This window comes from Rhipicephalus microplus, chromosome 4 (genome assembly GCF_043290135.1).
Source record: "Rhipicephalus microplus isolate Deutch F79 chromosome 4, USDA_Rmic, whole genome shotgun sequence".
Taxonomy (NCBI): Eukaryota; Metazoa; Arthropoda; class Arachnida; order Ixodida; family Ixodidae; genus Rhipicephalus; species Rhipicephalus microplus.
The window spans coordinates 145236563-145255550 of NC_134703.1; positions in this window are offsets into that span (position 1 = coordinate 145236563).

Genomic DNA, 18988 nt, shown 5'->3' on the forward strand with positions numbered 1-18988 from the left:
TGATTCTAAACAATGTCTATTTGGTCACCAATATTGAAAACAGGCATTTACATACATTTAGGAAGAAACAGTATATTAGATAATTTAGGCACTGGTAAACCACTTCAAGAGCGATCCAGCAATTTCATTTTATTGTCTCGCACCATTGTGACCAATGCCCCACCGATTTCGAATCGCGTTCTAGCTTTCTTTTTTATAAATGGAGTGAAGAAATGACTCATGAGGTCCTGATGGCCAGTTATGATACACGCCGTCAGCCATTGAAACAGAGCATGCTTGGGCGTGTTAATAATTCACGTCTAAATTGTAAATGGACTAGCCACTTTACATGTCCGCGCCAGTTTTCTTTCTTGTTTCTTGTTAATTTGTGCTCTAAAAAGATGGAGTAGCCTCAGCAATTGCACTCGCAGATACTTTCTTTTCATGGTGAACGAAACGAAGATCATGCGATCAAGACACACCATGGCAAATACATACTGCGGAAGAGTGCTCTTCAAAGTTTTTAAATCCGAAGCACTTCTTAGCTAACTTCGGCGACCTTGAGCGTATCTATCTATCTATCTATCTATCTATCTATCTATCTATCTATCTATCTATCTATCTATCTATGTGGCCACTTAGGTTTGGGTGCTCCCAAGGTCATCCCCTTAACTCGAGGTGAACCAAAATTAGCATGGGAGGGTAACATGGTTTGACGAATGACTCGTTGGTCACGTGAATAATTTCAAAATCCCATCACTTCCCGCCTGACACTGGCACATACCCACGAACGGGTATGTGCCTTTGTTATGCGGGTATGTGCCACAGGTGACTCACACTTAGTATCTACCCAGGAATGACGAGAGCATACATGGGCAATTCGAACGTGTGAGCGTTAAGCAATACCCGACATCGGTAGCATCGACCAAAGAAGGCATAGATTACATGTCAGGGTTCCAGCTGGTATGGAACCAAAGAATACCGCGTGGCACCGAAGCATTCTACCACAGATCTACGCCAGGTCTCGGAACTACGTTTTAGATAGACGCTAATCTTCATGAAACGTCAATAGTAGTTGCAGTACTGCCTATCCTCTTTTTAAACATTACATATCTACTCCTTTGAAACAGCCGTGACGTCGGGTTAGCGTCAATTGTGGTTAGGCGCCATTCGCTGAAGTTGATTCATGTAGCAGTGTCCAGGGCCAGCATCCTCGCGAGCATCAGCGCTTCATATCAGCTTCCGGTGTAGGTAACACACATTTTCCAGTTGTAATCGTTGCGCAAGTGCAAACAGCTGGTTATATAAACATCTGCCACTCTTCAACATTTGTTTGCGCGTGCAACATTCGTACATATATTCAACGTCATTTCATGACGGGTCGCGCAACGAAAAAAAAAATTGCAACATTGTCACCGTTCCTCCGCATGCTTCGCATAATGTCGATTCCTAGGTACGTGGGATCTGCCGAATTGTTTCATTGAGACATCGCGCTGCCCAATAAAAAAGGGTGAAGGAATCGTGCGAATGCACGTGTCTCTGCTTTTAATTCACAAATACGTGGGAATTATAGTGCTAAACCAAGAAAAGAAAATGCAAGCAGCATCAACAATTCACTCAGACGTGAGAGCTTAAAGCACACTGAGACGCTAGCCTTCGGCAACGGTTCTGCTTTCCGGCGTTCCAAGCTAGCTAGATAAACTACTGACCAAGTAGCGATCATTAACTGCTCTTTTTCGTATCACCGTTGCCTGCCGCATTAACAGAAAAGGCCATTAGAAACATCAAGCACTCACTAATGATGCATCCAGACCTTGCGGGTGGTTGTAAATGCTGCTAGGACGCCACCATGAAGCGTCGGTACACTTATAGTTTGCACTCATCATTTTGCTACTTCCGGGAATTCTTTTACCTCGCGGGTTAGGCCTTCTTGCAGCCCCGCCGCGGTGGTCTAGTGGCTAAGGTACTCGGCTGCTGACCCGCAGTTCACGGGATCGAATCCCGGCTGCGGCGGCTGCATTTCCCATGGAGGCGGAAATATTGTAGGCCCATGTGCTCAGATCTGGGTGCAGGTTAAAGAACCCCAGGTGGTCGAAATTTTCGAAGCCCTTCACTACGGCGTCTCCCATAATAATATGTGGTTTCAAGATGTTAAGCCCCACATATCAATCAATCAGGCCTGCTTGCAAATCTTCAATGAAGTTCAGAAAAGTTCGTAGAAAATAACTCCGCAAACACGGGATGAAGCAAAGCATTGATAAAGGTGAAAACAGAAGATACCAGCCATGAAAGCTGGAGACCACATACACATTTTTGCGAAGATGAAGCATCACCTTCAAAAACTTAGTAATACAAAACATTCAAATTTGTGAAGACAGCACTTCAATTGTATCCAAAAACATGCAATACAAGGGTGCCTCAGATAAATTATAGTGCACAGTCTTTAGGAACGTGTTCAAGTGTAACCACAGGATATGTAATCAATGTCTGAAACAGGGAAGTGGACTGCAGTTAGCCAATGGAAGACGACGATGTAAAATAGAGCAATAAAGAAAGCAGGTGAGGTGAGAGCATGGGGTAGGCCGCCCATGAAGTTGCAATTACGTCTTGCTAATGTGGCTTTCCCGTAAGAACAGTACAATCAGTGACTTATTGAAAAGAGCAATGAACCGTATACTCAGTAATTATATCAGACACCACGAATATTACGCATTTGGTTAGATTCGCTTACAACCTGTTTTCAGTGTTAAAGTATTGTTTCAAATATATCAAACGACCTGTATACTCGGTATTTGAAACGTGGTCGACTCGTCATGGCATAACTTTCATTCTTCCCGCGACTAATTTCACAGAGAAATTTATTACCATCTACCTCCACCTTGTTAGCTACAAAGTTTCGGTGTTTTTTTTGCTTTTATATGTCTGTGTGTGTGTTTATGTACATTCTATACTGCTCGGACTACTGTCTGCAGCATTGTACAAAAAAATTAAAAAACATGCATACTATGTACGGCAAGACATGACTGTGTCGCAAGGGCATGTGCATGCTTGTGCGTTTGGTGAGTAGCGCTATACCATGAACTTAAGCGACATACAAGGCCATCTTGAGTGCCTTGACGTGAGTTTTGGCCCGACCACGAAAGCTTCGCCCCCTTACTGCGGCTACCAACAACTATGGCAAAATGATCAGGGGTGTCGAAGGAAGCTACGAAGGGTGGCAATCGAGACCATAGTCGAGTATAGCAGCTGATGCTTCAGCCGCACATGGGGGCTGGAAGGTCGAGATCACTGACTCGATATATTGGTGTGGTGTTGGTATGAAACATAGTTGACATTATGAAGTCCCTGGTTATAACACGTTGGCATTTGTATGCCATATTCTTCGTTTTCCTAATTATTTCAGGATTAAACGCGCTCAAAAAATTGTCGACATGCTGGCGAAATTTTCCTGGAAAATTTTCTTCGGTACTGTTCTTTCGACCTATAAGTAGAAACATAAAACATTACTCTCACGAGTATCTCCTTTCGCACAATTTCATCTGGCCCGTATTGCTCTGAACCTATTGAAGTAAACTCAACTAATTCACGCTACGACACATGACATAAGAGCAACTGTACAAGCAAGGTAGGTTCACCCATAGGATACTCAGTGTCTAACATTTTGCACCACAACACAAGTGGCATATTGGAAAAACCACCGCGATGTAATAGGCGGAGTTCAAGAAGAAGGACCATTGATTAATTATACTGGCGTTAGATTCCCTAGTACCTGAGACTGCTGCATTACTGCGAGTTCTAGGGCACGTTCCAACACAAACACCGACCTTAACGTACCTGTGCAAGTAAATCACCTTTTGACAAGAGAGTGTCGCGCAGTATCTACTGAAGACAATGCTCGTCAGTTTGGGCTCAGTCAACTAAGAAATTCCAGTCAAAGAAACGCACAGAAACCGATAAGCGCTCCAGCCAAATCGAATGAATGGATTTTGTGATAAGCTGTCAGGGAACGTTCCACGCTTTTAGAGGGGACGCTTCCGGGCATGTGACGTTTTCGTACGTTCTCCTAGAGTGAAGCTGTGTACAGATATGGCAGTCAGTGCTCCGCGAGCGCAAAACACCTAGCGCACGTACGTGTAACAAAAATTTGGCAGAGCGCATTACTTACGACTGGCCGACTATATGTGGAGAAGGAAACAGACGGGTGTCAAACTGCAAATAATATTTTGCATAAAACGCGAAGCACATGCGGTGAACCAGACAAGAAGATGCGTTTTGCAGAAAAAGTAAGCGTGGTGCTCGAATGGAAAACTTTATCGATGAATGCGTTAGATTTAAACACCTTCTTTATTTACTTTTCAGTGTCTTTTTGAACCCTTCATTGATATTGTGTTCCTTTCACCATGTTCTGTGCACTTCACGTTTCGTAAAGATCAGCACTTGATTTTCGCAATGCCTGACATCTGCGAGTTTTCTTTTACTTGAACAGTGGCCGCATTTTTCTTCAAGTGAAAGCAAGCCTATTTCTGAGTGAATTTCTCGCCAGAGTTCACGGCTATTAATGCATTTCTGTAGATGGCAGCCGGTACGCAAACGCCGAGAATTAAGGTTGATATTGTGTTTTCTCAAATTATTTATGTTTTTTTCCTCGTGAATGCACTTTCTGTATGGTGACATCGCTCGTGTTTTTGTACGGGTGCTCATGCACGCATGCATGGTGTGACGTCAGTTACTAATCGTGTGGTTTGTAGCTACTGGTTACAACGTCAATTTGTGCGTCCTATATAAGAGAGGAGGTAGCTTGACCGTTGGTGTTCGCATTTGAAACTGCAATATTCGTTGATAATGTAGGGATTAAAATTTTTATTTTTGTTGTTCTTCTGTTTTTAAATCGAATCTTCGACTAGTATTTTTTATCTAAAATTCAGGTCATAAATAAAAGTTCTACTGCTATTTCCATCGGCACTAATCTTTATCTTTCATACGAAGATGGTGCTAATAAAATCTGCGCTGGTTCTCTTGCGACAGAATTCCCGCGTCTCACATGTATTTAAAGATGAGAAACAGTGCTTTATTGGGAGCTGAAAGCTCCACTCAAGGACTCACTTCAGGAATTGAATGACGTAATTCTCACTGTGGCAATGGTTACGCAATGCGAACATGGCGTTCTAGGACACTCTTGCAAAACAACGGGGTGAATAATACGAGCGACCATTTTCTTCGATTACCTTTCTTTTGTTTCTGAAAGACATGTTCATCTCTCTTCATTAGTCGGAGACAATTCGATATAAACGCGCAGCCAGGGAAAAAAAGTGGCAACAGAGCGCTTTTTCCCACCGAAAACATCACTTCTTCCCAAGGGCACCGTACAATCCACTCTCAAAGTCTTAAGCATACAAAAAGGTTACAAAGTCTTTAAAAGGGTGGTGGTTCTTTACAGTCCCGCTGTTATCTGAGTCGGTGATCCTCTCTTTCGTCACCACATGTTGCTTTTTCGCCTGAGCGAAACATCTTTCCCGGCGACTGTTCTTTGTGGAGGTAGTTGTGTAACCGATGGACTGGAGCAACAAACCTTTTCTGGTACACTGGCAAGCTGTTGGCTTTTTTTTCTGCTTTCTCTTCAAGCCTTTGTGGTCTTGCATCACTTAGCATCTTGGGACAAGGCAGAACAAAAATAGAAATTCTTGGGTAGCAGCTTCTGCCCTGAAACGAGTACGACAATTACGCACATTGTGCAGTTCTAAATATTCTTTTATGGCGAAAGCTGTTATGAGGTCACAACACGGGTCACGCGCGACACTGTAGTTGTCTGTCGACGCCACTGTCGCTGGGGTCCGTAACCAGTGTCCAAAGAAACAATCTCAGTAAGTAAGAAACACCAATGACACAATGGAATTGGAACCCGGGTTTATTGCGTACCAGCCCACTACGCTATTACTAAGACACACCAGTGCTGAGAGCTCGTTTCTAAACTGGCCTTGGGCAGGCTTGATGTCGGGAGAGGAATCGTGTTAGTATCACATATAAAGCGTTTTAAAACATGAAAGGAACAGCCAGGCGTCACACAATGCGAATTGCGTAACGAGTGGGTCGCCCTATGCTCCAATATATTAGAAAACTTGTTCATGATCGCCTATTAACTGTGGCGCATACCAACTTTAGGCATGATTCCTCATCGTCGTCAGCCGCTGCATGAACAATTGGCACGAAATCCCTTGCAAGTGTTTAGCGGATACCACGCTTCTCAGAAGAATGACGAAGGATAGCATAGCGAATGCCTGCCTACTACCCAAAAATTGTGATGATTCATAGCGTAGTTGGTGCCCAGCAGTGTGCTTCTCGCAGTTACCCGAAGAGTGCTTAGAAAAGGCTCTGAAAGGCCGCTCTTCTACCTTTCTCCGTGACTGTACAGTGCCTGCCGCTCAGGCCTGGCGCTTGCTCAGTCACTCATGCCAATCATCCTGAGCTGTAAGTTTTTCTTGCACCCGCTTCCCATTATTTTTACATCTAGGTACGTTATTCGTGCGTGTGTGCATACCTGTTTGAGTGCGTGCGTCCGTGTGTGCGTGCTTGCATGCATGCGTGCGCGTTATTTGTACGTGCATGTGTGTTTGTGCGTATAGGTCTACGCATATGTATTTGTGTGGTTGTGTGCGTGCGTGCTTGCACGCATGTGTGCGCGCACGCAGATGTGTGTGCGTGTGTGTGACTCGGTGGCTGTGAGTACGATTGCGTGTGCTTGTGTGTTGTTAAGATTTCGGCTTTGATGGCATTCTCGTCTGCCACCACTGTTAGGAATTCGCTGTGTCGCGATGGTAGCGGTAGCGAAGAGCGTCGAGCAGTCGATCGGACTTCGCTGAAGCCTTCGACCGAACAAAAAGGAGCGTTTACTATAACAGGTTGTCGTTTGTACAGAGCCGGCCAGCACGACGATGTCGGCTGGGGCAAAATCCTCTAAATATGGGGCTGGCACGGCCTTAAATAACATTTTGGTCTTTTCTGCGAGACCAGTCCCCCGGAACGGCAGAGTGGCTTGGCGGAGGAGGCGACGCTTTGCCCGGAACTGCTCGGTGGCTCGCCACCGTCTGCGTTGAATGTGGCGCTGGGAGGAGGAAGAGTTCGCCAAACTGCTCTGGTTCTCGTGGGAACAAGCGCTGCCGAACGAGGACCATGGTTGTGGCATAACAGTGTGCAGGTGTGCGCGTGCGTGTGCGTGGCTGCTCGCCTGTATGTGTAGGTGTTCGCGCGTGCGTGCCAGCACGCACGTGCGCACGTGTGTGTGAGTGTTTGTGTACGTTTGTGGAGATGGGTTTTCGCACGTCTCCAGTTGAGCAGTTCGTGCCATGGTGCTCTTTCACAAAGCTGAGCAGGACGCGGCGACGCAATTAAATTAAAGGGACAAGTTCATAACAAGCGTTTTAATGCGCTATAATAAGCTTTTAGATGCGGAGCATCTAATACTCGAGGCTTGTAGTGCGGCGCCATCCGCAAGCTTCCTCCTCCTTCTTCCACCATCTGTGCATCCCTTCCTCCTCTACACACCGCGCGCGCTTCACTCCTCCACCATCTGTGCACCCTTCCTCCTCTACACACCGCGTGCGCTTCTCCTCTTCACGAACATTCGCTAGCTGTATAATGTAGCGCGCATGCGCCGTCACGCTTCGAGAACATCGGCAGCTGACGCGCGCGCATGCGCCGTCGCGCTTCGAGAACATCGGCAGCTGACGCGCGCGCATGCGCCGTTGCGCTTCTCCCCCTTCTCCAACATTCGGCAGCTGACAGTGCATGCGCCGTCGTGCTGTATATATACTCAAGGTCGGCGCTCGCTCGCTCAGTTGCCGCTCGTCGGTTGGTTTGTACGGCGCGTCGACGTCCAAGGTCGCGGTGAAATGAATTCCGACGAATCCACAAACACAATGATCGACGTCCCTTCGACCAGCGCCGCCCTTTCGCATACGTGTGTACGTGTTCACTCATTTAACACCCCCTCCTACAACCACGTTAACCAATTTAGCCATCGACCCAAGTAAGTCGCAATTTAACACCCCATTTCACAACCACATTAACCAATTTAGCCATCGACCCAAGTAAGTCGCACTTTAACACCCCGTTAACCAATTATATGCTCCGCATCCTCCTCAGTGTTCCCCCGAGGGAAGCTGCGGGCAATTTTTTTTAATTATAAATTATCATCTAGTCAATAGGTGATATTTGCATTACTTTTCCGAGGTACTCAGAGGTTATGGAAGTCGGCTACCATTCTCACTGACTTTGGTTGGACCCGCTGGGAGGGCGCATTTTGATGCAAGCGGAATGTATTGCACATGAAGAACCATAAGGTGTTCGAAATTTTCCACAGCCCTGGACTTCAATATCTCTTATAGCCCACGTTTCATTGTCGAGATACGTATGCGTATCTCGATACTGAATCACTGCGCACGACACTTTACGCACCTTTCGAGTTTGAATTTACAGCTGCTGCTCAAAAGAAATCGCTTGTATAAAAAGCAGACCAAACGCACACTCATGGCATTTGTAAAATTTGCACAATAAACAAATTTAAATAGTGGTGGCGTTGTCATGTTACGATTCAGTAGTCTTCAGACAGCATGAATTGAACTATTCACGCTATACTTAGAGTCTGCCTTCTGGCTTGGTTTGCGCTTCACGGAATATATGGTCTCGGAGCGATATGAAACTTATCATCCATCAGCCAGCCTGGGCATTGCGTGTATCGTCATGTGATAACGAACTACTAACTTCCTCTTTCGCCAGACGCGGCTGGATTTTGTTGCTGTCATGAGGACGGGATACTTACAGTTTCTTGCCCTTCAGCTTTTGCAGGCGAAAGTCGTGTGGTAGAATGCGCAATTGACGTCCGCTTGGATCAACGAGCCACGCTACATCGAACAGTGTCCGTTGCTTCACCGCTGCTAGTCGTGTTCCGCTGTGCTATATTGGACGGCTGCCTTCCCGGATATCAGACTTATCATCCATCAGTCAGCCTGGGCATTGAATGTATCGACATGTGACTAGTGCGAACTGGTTAAGCGCCTGTTTTGCCAGCCACCAATGGTTTTCGGTGCTGTCATGACAACGGGATACTTACAGTCTGTTGCTCATCAGGTCAGTATGCCTTACTGTAACAATTACATTCAACGATAAGACTGGTCATGTGTACCAGTACCAAAACCCAACTTTTTGTCTTGCGCATGCTTATATTCATTGTCTGTTTGAGACAACTGTCGAGCACTCTCGGGCTGTGTTTTCTGTGTTGTCGAGGCGCTATTTGCTGTCAGTAGACGTCAAGAAGAATCCGCTGTGGAACCAGAACAGGGACTCGTTAAAGCATGACGTTGACTAACAAAAATACAAGAGGGTCAGAATAGTGCTATCGAGGTGCTCAGAGACATTAAAACTAATCATAAGGCTGCTGACATTAAGCTTGCAGAACTTACGGCTTGATCGGCTGCCATTGAGCGCGACCCCAGTGGCCTTAAAGCGCGACCCCAGGTCCGCCTTAAACAACCTAAATCTGAGATTTCCTTCCTTGCTACCCAATTGAACCAGGTTGAAAGGAACCAAGAAGACTTTGTCAATAGGGCAAGCAGAAATATCTTCATCTTCCAAGGATTAAAAGGTCAGGTGCTCTCACTTTGCTTGAGCCATCTGGGTGCCCAAATGGCGTCATCGGACATTGTACGGACTCGCAGGGTGAACCGTTTATCCACCTCGAAGGATAGGCCCATTGTAGCACAGTTTCGTTCCTTTAAAGAAAAGCTAAATATACTTCCAAGGGCACACACGGGAAGAGAGACGATTCTTTTAATAAGTGAGGATTACTCTAGCGAAGAGCGATTAGAAAGAAGAAATCTGGTCACAATTGCCAAAGAGCGAAAACAAACATTCAGCCTTTGACTTATTAACTTGATAGTTGGGTCCCTAACTTTATGTACACCAACCCGCCGCGGTGGTCTAGTGGCTAAGGTACTCGGCTGTTGACCCACATGTCGCGGGATCGAATCTCGGCTGTGGCGGCTGGATTTCCAATGGAGGCTAGAACACTGTGGGCTCGTGTGCTCAGATTTGGGTTAAACAACCCCAGGGGGTCGAAATTTTCTGAGCGCTCCACAACGGCGTCTCTCATAACCATGTGGTGGTTTTGGAACGTTAAACCCCACATATCAATCAATCTTTATGTACAAGCCTTTCATTGATGATGGCCCCGCCGCGGTGGTCTAGTGGCTAAGGTACTCGGCTGCTGACCCGCAGGGCGCGGGTTCGAATCCCGGCTGCGGCGGCTGCATTTCTGATGGAGGCGGAAATGTTGTAGGCCCGTGTACTCAGATTTGGGTGCACGTTAAAGAACTCCAGGTGGTCTAAATTTCCGGAGCCCTTCACTACGGCGTCTCTCATAATCATATAGTGGTTTTGGGACGTTAAACCCCACATATCAATCAATCAATCATTGATGATGTGGAACCATTCAATAATGATAAAAGCCTTCCGTTTGACGTCGAGGGCACAGTCAGCCCAAATTGGTTTTCGTCGTTGTAAACTGGCGGAGCATAGGAAATAAGAAGGATGCGTTTTTAGACGCTATAGCTAGATGCCGATAATATTTTGGACACTGAGCCGTGGCTTGACGATAGTACTTACAACGCAGAAGTTTTCCCCTCACAATTGAACGTCTATCGCAAAGATCGCGACGCGCGTGGCAGGGGAGTTTTCATATTGCTTGTTAAGAGATTAAAAGCTCGTCATTATCACTCGACGGGTTTCAGTTGCGAAGCCGTGTGGTGTTAAGTTCCGCTGTCACAAGTGCGACACGTTGCGGTGGGCTGTTGTTATCAGCTGCCTAACTCTCAGAAGGTACAGCCATTGGGAGTAGTACTGAAAATTGATTGATTGATATGTGGGGTTTAACGTCCCAAAACGTCTCTCATATGATTATGAGAGACACCGTAGTGGAGGGCTCCGGAAATTTAGACCTCCTGGGGTTCTTTAACGTGCACCCAAATCTGAGCACACGGGCCTACAACATTTCCGCATCCATCGGAAATGCAGCCGCCACAGCCGGGATTTGATCCCGCGACCTGCGGGTCAGCAGCCGAGTACCTTAGCCACTAGACCACCGTGGCGGGGCAGTAGTACTGAAAACTGGGCAAGGTGGTTACGGTTCATAGCTGGTCGAGGTAAACAGCGCAAACAAAAAAAACAGAGCAATGGAAGGACACAATAGGAACACTGATTTCGCTTTAACGTGATGGTGATAAATAGCTCGTTTCGTGGAATTTCCGGCGTCGATGTCGTTAGTTGTGCGCGAAAAATTATCATCTTATGCGTGAACAAAAAATCGAGAACGATGTAAATAAAATAAATGATAAAAGAGCTGGCGCAGAGTGGGAGCCAAACTCGGGTCTTTAGTCTGCGTGTCAAGCGGACGTTCTATCACATGCCCATGAGTCTGCTTCTGCATACTCTAAAACTAACTTCCTCTACTTGAAAATGCACTGAAAGTAACTTTCATGCTTTGGAAATACACGTGTCTTGTATACATCCTTCTCAATAAGCATGAAGTATTGCAGCGATATAGCGTGGTACAAACGCTCATTGTGAAGGGGCGTAAGAACTTGTGATTCTCATAATGACTTCGTGGTCTAAAGCCGGTGGCCCACAACAAAAGGCACACATGCTACTGCGCCTATTCCCCTAAGGCCACGTAAAGTGGATGCGTGGCAAGTTAAAGAAGGTTTCATGCACTGAGTGTTCGAAGTACGAACTAGGAGCAAGACATCGCTATCGCGTTCAACTCTTAACGGCGAAGCTTTAAGGTCCTTCTTTTTTTTTGCACTGCTTATCACCATTATCGAAACTTGAAAGCTTTGTGGAATACACGTGGCTCCCTGATGAACCAATTATACTATAGGTGGAGGGAATTTTAACCTTCCTGGTGTTGACTGGATAAGTCATGCTCCCACCTTGCAGTTGCGGCCCCGCCTGAACATAGCACTTGAAGAGCTCATTAGCGAAAAGGTATTGCATCAGTTTGCTGCTTCACCCACAAGGTATACAGTAGGCTTTGTGCTAACATGCTAAATCCTGTTTTTGTAATCATCCCACCCTAAAAAAGTCAGTTACGATAATGACGAGGATTAGGGATCATGAGGTGGTTGTTGGTGGTTTGGTTCGCCCAAACCTAAAGTTAAAGAGAATGCCTCTGCGAACAATTTTTTTAATAAAAACAGTAAATATTAGGTGATGTCATCCAATTTTGTTTTTTTTCCTGAGCTCCAAATGTGTACTTTGATCATGATGATCACCAATCATTGGGAGTTTTTTAAAACCTAGCTTGCTAAATTAGTCAGTAGTCACTTACCTTCGAGGGTTGTTTCCGGAATATAGAGAGCTGACAAATCTTAGATTGGAGCTAGCCTAAGGAAGTTAAATAATAAAAAGAATCGCGTTTTTAGGCGTTTTCGTTCATCGCGAACTGTCATTGTACACAAAAAAAACTAGTTCGGTTAAGCCGAATGTTGAAGAAACAATTAGGAGAAGGTAAATATAATTTTTTTGTTTCCCTGGAAAGAAAGCTTATTACTAATCCTAAGGAGGGATGGAAGTATGTGAAAGCGAACAAGGTGGATTCTCTGGGCATTCCAGATATAACTAGTGGGGAAGCAACCTTTTCGAAAGATGCAGAGAAGTCAACCTGCCCAAAACCAATATGTTCAATATGTGTTATCCAAATCATGTCAAGGTGAAATGCCATTTACGACGCCTCCGGAATTTGAGCTTTGGAATTGCAGTGTTACCTTCGCTAGTATCTTGTGGGCTCTGGTCAAGCGACTTCATCACAACTCAGCTCCCAGGCCTGGTGCAATTTCTAATGAAGTATTGAAGAAGTTTCAAGTGATCTAGCGTTCTTTTTGACCTTATTTTCAAGACTGCTTGAAGATCATAAACTGCCATCTTAATAGAAGCTAGCAAATTTTGTGCCAATACTGAAGTCTGGAAACAAAAATAATGTCGCAAACTACTCGCCATTTAATTGACCAGCGTTTACTGCAAAATACTTCAACACATCATAACACTACAAAACGAATATATTTTTTTGCCCAGTTCAGCAAAGTTTTAAAACTGAACTGTCTGGTCTAACCTAACTGTGGGAATTTTTTCATGTTTGTTAAGTTAATATGTATTAAGTTATAAAGTAGATTCGGTATTTTTGGACTTTTAGAAAGCATTTCACACCGTTTCACACGCTCTCTTATTCCAAAAATTATCTTTCTATAGGTCTGCCTGCAAATGTTCTTGGTTTATTAAGGGATTATTTATCTTTTATAAAACAGTCCACCTGCCCAATTTCTGTTCTTCCTACCTCAGCCTAACTTCCGGGGTGCCGCAGAGTTTTTTGTTTGTTCGTTGACGCTTTCTACCCTACAAAAATGATTTGTGAGAGACGATAACTTCGAACGTGAGGCTGTGCGCAGATTACTGCGTTGTTTATAAAGCAAAGTACAGTTAATTTTTGATAATATTTGTGCTTTACAACATGATCTTGACGCTGTAGGGAGATGGTGTGAGAAATTGAAGGTGTGTTTGAATGTAACAAAAGGATGTTTTCTCAGTTTCAACCAGAAAACTCAAACCTTTTCAACCATACTATATATACATTTTGTCAGAAGCGCAACTTGACCATGCTGAACTATTTAAATAGCTATGTGTATACCTGTAAACGGATTTATTTTGGAATATGCATATATGTTACGTAACTGGAAAATCCATCAGTTCGTTAAAGTTCAATACTTGCAATTTAAAATTTGCCCCAGAAAGTCTGAAAGAAGTTTTGTATGTTTCGAAAGCCCCACCTCTTCTTCAATACGCTTGTTCAGTGTGGCATCCCCATCGTCAAGCTTTCATCTATAAACTTGAACACACACAAAACCATGCTGCACACATTGTCAGTGACAATTGCAATTTTAACTCCTGTATTACGTGCATTAAAAGTGGCTTAAGATAGAAACTTATTCAGCAGCGCAAAAAAAATTCTTTCGTATATAGTTCTTCCATTCCGTAATTTGTGAGAGCAAAGTTTATATATGATGAGCCCATACTACGTGTCGCCCCGCCGCGGTGGTCTAGTGGCTAAGGTACTCGGCTGCTGACCCGCAGGTCGCGGGTTCAAATCCCGGCTGCGGCGGCTGCATTTCCGATGGAGGCGGAAATGTTGTAGGCCCGTGTACTCAGATTTGGGTGCACGTTAAAGAACCCAAGGTGGTCTAAATTTCCGGAGTCCTCCACCACGGCGTCTCTCATAATCATATGGTGGTTTTGGGACGTCAAACCCCACATATCAGAGCCCATACTACGTGTCACATAGAAATAATCACTCGAAAAAAATTCGTCAGGTCGGTTATCATATTGGTGTCTTTGCCGATTTTCCCCCTTTTACTATTCTTAAGTAGAATACCGTATTTACTCGCATAAATTGCGCACTTTTTTTTTGTGATTTTCGGGCTCTCAGAAGGGGGGGCCCAAATTACGCGGCAATTTTGCGAATGCATACGACATAATGTGCAATAGCCCCAACGCACACACTAAAAACAATATAATGAAGGACAAACGAAGTGTTGTTAATTAAACGGAATCAGCACGTACTTTAACTAGTAAGATCCGGTAATGGGTGGTCTAGTCAGAATTACTGATCGAAAGTTTCGATTGAGAAACATCGTGGCGGCCGCTATCACTGCCCCCACCCCCAAAGGGCATTGTCCTCGGTTTTGTCGAGCGCGTTCAAATGCCCCTTTTCTTGATCTCGACAATGCTGGGCGAAACACGGTCCCACTACATGGCGGTACTGAAGGACCTACATAATTATAAAGGCCTTCTTCAACTGCAGAAAATTGTATTAGCAAGCACGCACTCTGCTTCCTCCCATACCGACCGCGCCGATCGTCGGACGTTGAAGTTTACGCTGAAGGGCTCGGTGGCGCCACGGTTCCAGTTTTCTTCGGCAAGCTTCACCACCACGAGCTTGAATTTTGCCGTATATATATAAATACCATAGGCCATCGCGAGAGGACAGTAAAAACGCGACGGGCAGATGTGAAGCCCCAACTTCCGAAATCAAACAAGCGTTGCGTTGCAGCGCGGACGCAGAGAAAGAGGGGAACAGTTGGCGTGGCAGGCGCTTCCACGACTCCAAAGCAGAAAGTTGTTCATTCCGTGACGCCAGTGTACCTCTGAGTGTACGTCCTACAGGTAGATATCGTAGAGATAGGGGGAGGGAGGCAAACGCTCGAGTAGTGTTCCAGAGACAACTAGTTCGGGGCAAGTCTTCGCGATCTGCCTTCGTACTCGCAGCCCGTTTGCGTTCGCATGCTCGGCGGGGCACACACCTGTTCAAGGCATCCAAAAGTACAAAGTCTCTTCGTGCGCGCGCCGGTGAGTGAGAGCCGGCTCGGGCGGGTCGGGGAGCGTAAATTACGCGAGTAATTTTTTTTCTCGTAGAGCTGGCAAAACATCAGGGGTGCACAAGTTACGTGAGGGCGCAAATTATGCGAGTAAATACGGTAAGCTGGATACGTGTGTTGTGGGTCTTTCAACGGATACTTCTTATCACTACAAACTGGGTGCTTTTCGTGAATGAGCAGGCGCTGCTGCACAAATGTGTGCCTTTTTCGACTGTAAAAATGTCGTTTTTACAGTTAATGACTGCCTGAGCGATCATTAGTGACCGCCTGAGCGATGTAGGTTGTACAACTAAGTAAATAAAAATAAAAATACATGGGCCACCTTGCGTTGACCACTGAGGCATACTGCGACCGCAGTGCTGCTTTCAGATCAATCGAACACAATTTGTTGAATTGCCATGCATACAGAAAAGAAAAAAGCGGGTTAAACTTCCTAAGCCCTGCTAGGTCTCGGGGAAAGTTGTTCGGAGGATTTCAAGCTGAATGTGTGTGCTGCCCACGGTCTCGCCGGTTGGTTCGCACTCCGCGACCTTCTGATGCCGTGAAGCTCGTGTGGTGCCCCGTCCTCGGACTTCTTCGACCAGCTCCCAACTTTCCTATCTCCTTTTTCTGCCACTTGCCTTGTCCTATTTTAAAGACAATAGTCTTTTTTTTTTCTTGGTAACCTTCAACGCAGAAATTTCGGTCTGTCTGTCTGTTGGTAGACTAGTTTGTTTGTCCGCCGAAACAATATCCAAAACGGTCAAAATCCAACCCCATTCACTGCGCTCACCAATAATGCTCAAGTTTCAGGGTTCATACTTGTGCGCTTGTCAATTAAAAAGCAATTATTGTGCATATCTGAGGGACATTAATAACACGTCAATATTCTGTATTTATCACTTCATACTAGAAGAGGCATACATAAGTATTTCTAAGAATCATAGCGTTTATCAAGATGCGCTGACAATGCAATACTTGCACAATAAGGCAAGTGTTTCGAACGCTTTGCTAAGACGACATGGTGGCCCCGCCGCGGTGGTCTAGTGGCTAAGGTACTCGGCTGCTGACCCGCAGGTCGCGGGTTCAATTCCCGGCTGCGGCGGCTGCATTTCCGGTGGAGGCGGAAATGTTGTAGGCCCGTGTACTCAGATTTGGGTGCACGTTAAAGAACCCCAGGTGGTCAAAATTTCCGGAGCCCTCCAGTATGGCGTCTCTCATAATCAGAAGTGGTTTTGGGACGTTAAACCCCACAAATCAATCAAATCAATCAAAGACGACATAGTGGTGGCACCTACCCGTCGCCTTGAGTTCTACACCTTATCGCCTCCGAGACGGGTGCGCACACGGCACGCTTTGCTTTCCAAGTGTCAGATGGCGCTCATGTCTCACGTGTGACGTGCCTCGATGCGCTAGTTCCCCTCCACTGCACGCATCGAGGCTAGAGTGTACTAGATGTGAACACTGTATCGACGCACTCTAACGCAGCGCCTCCAGAATGCCATTCACCGATTTTCTGGCGCAGGACATCAAATAAACGTTTTGTTCACTCTCCCCAGAGGCAAGACTATCGTCTTTCGACGACATTTGCAGTGAAATATGCAGATGTGGGCCATTTCTTGTTATCTCCATCTTTCCTTTATTCTTTTTCTTCCACCTTCCCCCTTCCTTTACAAGGCGCGGTGCTGTGTCACTCATGAGGCAGACAAAACTTAGGTGCATTTTGCCTCTTAAGAACCACCCTCAAATATACCGGCCTAGGTCTTCTTCTCACAGCAGAATCACATTTTAAAATTTCCGTTTGGATTCCTGGAGCACATTATCGTAACCGATAAACTATAACAACTTACATCATCACCATTACGTTGTGCTATGTACGTACGCAATCATGTTACTTTCTTTTTATCCCTTTCCTACTTTCTTCTCCTCAGGCCTTTCTGTCCTCAATGCCCTTCCCCTATACAGAGTGCCATGTAGATACATTTATGTACGCCAGAAGACTTCTGTTTTTCATTCAAAAACTTCATAACTCTCTCTCTCTCACTCTCTCTCTCTCTCGATTAATCATGCTTTTTTATTGTTGCAACGTTATCTTAAAATAAAACAAAGATTCTAAAAATAATGTTACTCTGCATGTTGCATTCATCATAGTAACAACTCAGGTATGGTAGTAAAAAATTTATGACAATTTTCTAAAACCAACTAGGACACTGAAAGTTGTTGCAAATAATGCATCAGATCACCTTGCATCTAGATGTTATCACACTATTCAGCCCAGTTAATTTTCCGCAGTCTTCAAGACACTCAATTGGTATTTGTTTTATTCCAATAATCTATTTACAGAGAATGTTTCTCTCGCGTGTTGTTACCGCCCTTGCAACATGCATTCAGCTCTGTAAGTAATAAGACCTTACGCAAGCTGGAAGATTACCTGCTGTGCGATAACTCACTTCGTGATCAGCTAAAAGATTGGCAAAATATTTTGTGACTTTCATATTACGGCATAATATAAAAATAATATTTGTTATAACCATTCATAAACAACCATTGATAAACAACACAGAATAAACACCCTAGTACTGCAAGCAAAGTTCGCCGAACACATGTTTCTCTGCAACTTATCTAATGAATGAAGGGGGCCGTCAAAAGTTTCACTATGCGTGTGGCGTTAAGAGCAGCCGCATATTCGATAACTAGACTGATCATTTTATTTTATTTAAGGCGCATACTCGGTACTCATCCGAGGCTTCCAGGGCCTTTCGACAAACGCGGTTTCATTACACCACCGTCATCAACACGTCCTGCGCACGGCGTACGTGGCGTTGAAGAAGAGCGATGCCCGGCGCGCCCTTCACGACTCGGAGTTGAAAGCGCGAGGGCTGGATGGAAGTCGATGCCCGAACTTTGCCAGACGCACGGCGAGCTCGGCTTCCCCGCTGAAGCTACGGCGCCGGGAATCAATCACTGCAGCCGAGTTGGCACTCTGCCGCAAGGTTCTGCTATAATTTTCCGCCGTCAGCCAAGTACTTAGGCGGCTGAAGTAATGGCTCCTCCTCGGCCTTGTTTCTACGGCACCCTAACATCTACGCACAGCGCGGCTTGAAATATGAGACGGCGGTTGCGCAAGGGGCGCCAACAAGTGCGCGTGGCCCGCCGTTCCCGCGCAAGCGATCTGCGGCTCAACGTTTTCACTTTGCGTCGCCCCTGTTTTCTCGTAGGGGTCCCTGATGACCGAAATGCGGAAGTAGGCACTGCGCGTGTGCCAAACTGCTTGTGATTAAGTGATCTCACTGCAATGAGCAAGCTCGCACTTTCTATAGCTGCAGCTATGACACCCACCAGCTTCAGACTTGCACGGTGCACAAGTTTATTCGAAAGCACGTATACGTACATTCTATGCACCCAACATCGCCACAGACCAGGAAAACATTGATTTGGATGTTGGAAATCCTGCACAAACGTTAGGCTAAGGCGAGCGCCTCTCATGAAGTTGTAATTGCCTTGGCAAGCAACTAGATCGAGAAGTAATAAACTGAAGATGAAAGCCCACAGATGGA